The sequence below is a fragment of the Equus asinus genome, chromosome 4 (assembly GCF_041296235.1).
Source record: "Equus asinus isolate D_3611 breed Donkey chromosome 4, EquAss-T2T_v2, whole genome shotgun sequence".
Lineage (NCBI taxonomy): Eukaryota > Metazoa > Chordata > Mammalia > Perissodactyla > Equidae > Equus > Equus asinus.
In genome coordinates this window covers 141,059,305-141,064,040 of record NC_091793.1, presented here as the reverse complement: position 1 = coordinate 141,064,040, position 4,736 = coordinate 141,059,305, and positions in this window count along the sequence as shown.

Sequence of the window (4,736 nt, the reverse complement as noted above, 5' to 3'; positions counted from 1 at the left end):
TTTTTCTTGTTTGTTAACATGGGCCTCTATTGCTATAAATTGCCCTCTTAGGACCACTTTTGCTGCATCCCTTATGAGATGGTTGGTGTGTTGTCATTCTCATTTGTCTCCAAATATTTTTTTATCTCTCCTTTTACTTCTTCAGTGACCCATTGGTTGTTCAGTAGCATGCTGTTTAGTCTTCACATTTTTGTTCCTTTCCCTGATTTTTTCTTGTAGTTGATTTCTAGTTTCATAACATTATGGTCAGAGAAGATAGTAGATATGATTTTAATCTTCTTAAATTTATTGAGGTTTGCCTTCTTTCCCAGTATATGGTCAACCCTTGAGAAGATTCCATGCGCACTTGAGAAGAATGTATACTTTGCTGTTTTGGGATGGAGTACTCTCTATATATCTATTAAGTTCATCTGGTCTAGTTTTTCATTTAATTCCACTATCTCCTTGTTTATTTTTTGTCTAGATGATCTATCCATTGACGTAAGTGGGGTGTTGAAGTCCCCTACTATTATTGTGTTGTTGGTAATATCTCCTTTTAGGTTTGTTAACAGTTGCTTTAAAGAACTTTGGTGCTTCTGTGTTGAGTGCATATATGTTTATAAGTGTTATGTCTTCTTGCTGGAGAGTCCCTTTGATCATTACATACTGCCCCTCTATGTCTCTCTTTACCTGTTTTATCTTGAAGTCTACTTTGTCTGATATAAGTATTGTGACACCTGCTTTCTTTTGTTTGCCATTAGCTTGGAGTATGGTCTTCCATCCCTTCACTCTAAGCCTGTGTTTGTCTTCAGAGCTGAGATGTCTTTCCTGGAGGCAGCATATTGTTGGGTCTTGTTCTTTAATCCATCCTGCTACTCTGTGTCTTTTGATTGGAGAATTCAGTCCATTTACATTTAGAGTGATTATTGATATATAAGGGCTTAATATTGCCATCTTATTGCACATTTTCCAGTTCTTCTGCATATCCTTTGTTTCTTCTCCCAAGTATATCAGGCTACCAATTTGATTAGGTAGTTTTCTATGTTAGTTTTCTTCATTTTCTCCTTGTTTATTGTATATGTCTCTGTTCTCATTATTTCTGTAGTGGTTATCATTAGGTTCATATAAAAAGTCTCAAAGGTGAGATAGTCAATTTTCTGATTGCCTCTTGTTTCCTTAGGCTATACCGATTCCATCCCTTTCCTCTTCCTTTTCTAATTTATTTTTGTTGAATCTTATTCCATCTTGTGTTGTGAGTTTGTGGTAAAGGTGATGATATAATTTTTATTTTGGTGTTTTCCTTTTCTTTATCCTTAATGTAAGAGTCAAGTGTTTACCAACCTGATCTGATAGAGAGCTGCCAATTTCTGATTGTTGCATACCTACTCATAGCCTTGCTCAGGGCTTTGTAGCCCTTTTTCTGTTTTTCTTTTTTTCCTTTCAGGTATTAGAGCCTTCTTGAGGATTTCTTGTAGTGGGGGTCTTGAGGCAATGAACTCCCTTAGCTTTTGTTTATCTGGGACAGTTTTTATTTCTCTAAATAAAAATAGAGAAATAAATTTCTCTAAATTTTTATATCTAAAAGAGTTTTTCTCTGGATAGAGAATTCTTGGCTGGATGTTTTTGTCTTTAAAGATTCTGAACATATCATTCTACTCTCTTCTAGCCTGTAAGGTTTCTGCTGAGAAATCCACTGAAAGCCTGATAGGGGTTCCTTTGTGAGTTATTTCCTTCTGCCTTGCTGCCCTTAAATTTTTTTCTTTGTCATTGACTTTTGCCAGCTTTACTACTATATGCCTTGCAGTAGGTCTTTTTACATTAACATTGTTGGGAGTTCTGATAGCCTCTTTTACATTGATTTCCATCTCCTTCTCCAGGTTTGGAAATTCTCTGCTATTATTTCTTTGAACAAGCTTTCTGCTCCATTCTGCTTTTCTTTCCTCTCTGGAATACCTATAATCCTTGTGTTGCATTTCCTAATTGGGTCAGATATTTCTCTGAGAGCCTCTTCACTTCTTTTTAGTCTTATTTCTCTCTTCTTCTCCCTCTGAAGCATTTCTATAGTATCGTCTCCTAAATTGCTAATTTGGTCTTCCATATTGTCAATTTTGTTGTTTAGGGAGTCCAGATTTTTTAATCTCATCCATTGTGTTTTTCATCTCCAACAATTCTGATTGGTTCTTCTTTAAAGTTTCAATGTCTTTTGTGAAGAAGCTCCTGAATTCGTTAATTTGTCTTTCTATGTTCCCTTACAACTCATTGAATTTTTTTTTATGATAGCTATTTTGTATTCTTTGTCATTTAGGTTATGGATTTCTGTGTCTTCAGGATTGGCTTCTGGGTACTTGTCATCTTCCTTCTGGTCTGGAGATTTAATGCCCTTTCTCATATTGCTTGATGGTATTGATTTTTGCCTCTGCATGGCATTATTTTCTGGTAGCTGCTGCCACATGCTTCCACTGGGTGAGGATCAGGTGCTATGTATTCTGTGTCCAGCATGATCTGGGGATCCCCAGCTCTGGCCACTGGCTGCTTTTCTCACTGTGTGATGCTCTGGCCAATGGCAAATCTGGAGCACTGGGCAGGGGTAGAGGTATTCTCCCTCCCTGTGCTTCTTTCAGCCTCTGCTTCTCACTCTGTGTGGAGCTCTGGGTGATAGCAGGACTGGAGTGCCAGGTGGGATAAGGAGCACTTTCTTATACTTACATGCATCCCCCAACCGATGCCTCTCTCTCTATGTGATGTTCTGGGCGCTCATGGGGCTCCACCTGCTACTGCTTCTCTCTCCGTGTGGTGCTCCCCAAGATTGTGGGGCTGGAGCACAGGGCTGGAGCACTGGGCAGGACCACAGCTCCTCTCCCCGTCTGAGCTACTCTTCTAACCAGCCCCTTTCTCACCGTGCCACTCTTCTAACTAGCCCCTATCTCACTGCACCACTCTCCTGGCAAATGTGTGGCTGGAGTGCCAGGTGGGAACAGATCACTGCTCCCCAACTGTGCCCCTCCCCCAGCCGTGGGTCCTTTCTCTCCATGGAGCTCCTACCAAGCAGCTTCACCTTCCTCCGGAGGATACAGCCTCACCACCACCTTCAGGCGCATGGTTGCATGGGTCTCCCAGACGTCTCCTATGTTGTGTGTGCGTCCTCTGTTGGTGTTTGAATGTCCTTCAAGTTGCATTTTAGAAGGGAGAGTCCAAGGGAAGAGCTCATTCTGCCATGATGCTGACATCACTGTCAAGAATGTGCCTTTCTAACAAGTCCCCAGGTGATGCTGGGGTGGAGGCTACACTTTGGGAACCACTGAGTTAGAGAATAGCAATGTCACAGGAGTAAACAGTGATTAGGGCTGGCCAGGTTTAAAGAGCTGTTTGTTGGTGGTAACCTGCAAGATGAAGTGGGTCATGGCTGGATGGAGGAGAGTTGAGGCAATGGATAGAGGCATGAGCAAGGGCAGAGGCTACCATGGCCAGCAGGGCTCAAGAGCCCTTGATGCGGAATATCTGCCAGAGAGGCATCAAAAAAGATAGCTTTGCTCTCTTCCTTCCACACAATGTATGAATGAATGCTTTTCGTTTCTAAATTGTCAGTTAGACAAAGGAAGTTACTTTACCTTATTTTTTTCCTTTTTGTAAACATAAAATACCTAAACAAAGTAAGATTTTGATGCCCCTTTTCTTCTCAATGTATGTACATAAATTTTGCTGTTGCTAATTAGCACATCCATTCAGGGTGGTGGATACATCTGAGCAGGGAATTTCGTACCTTAAGAAGAGGAATATCCCCAGAGGGAAGAATGTGCATCATCAGTTCCTAACACATGAAAGATGTATGTTGAAAAATCAAGGTCCATGCTCAAATGTGCAATATATTTTTTTGTCTTAAATCCATTCCAGCACAAGAAATATGGTTCCAACTAGATTGGAGATTTTTCTTCTCTTAAGAAATGTGATAGTTGCCAACTAGTGATGGAGTTTCCAGAATTTTTCTCCCAATACTTAACAGATGAATTTATTGGATGGGAAAGTAAGAGCAAACCTAAGCTTCTTTGGAAGCATGCCCAAACTCAGCAACAGTGATATCAATCAGTGTCACGTGGAGGGATGTGTAAAAGACAGGAAAAGAATAAAGCAAACACAAAACCACCAAAAAGGCAGCAAAGTAGAGCCTCTCTAACCTTAATGACGTATCGGAGTCAGGGTATGAGTCTTACCAATCCGTCAGCATTGCTCAGTGGCTTGTCAGGGCAACCAGAAGGAATGACAGCATCCTCTCTGAAGTAATGAATGCTCAAGGACACAGCATGCTGTCCTTTCTGTTCTCTATAAAGGCTATGACAGCTCTGACCTGCCACAATGCAGATCGTCTCCACAGAAGGTAAGACCACCCATTTTTGGAAGCACCAATAGCTTTAAGAGAAGTTTCCAAAAACCAGAGGCTATAAATCTCTACATTTTGAAATGATAGACTCTTTCTTAATGGTGGACAAATGCAAGGAACTGGGCACAGAAATTCGTACTTCTCCCTGCTTTTAATTCCCAATATCCGATAGTTCACGGCCCTTCCCAACTGAGTTTTCTAGGCTTATTTCTGCCTACCTAACAGAGTGAATCAGTTACCAGATGTGCAAATTCTCAGCCAGAGCAACATCTAGTTTAACAATATTTTATTTTCATTTTGTTCACGACAAGTGAGCAAGCACTCTATAGGTAGGATGTTTTTTAAGTTTCTCTCATGAATCTCATGGACAACTCCAGAAGGT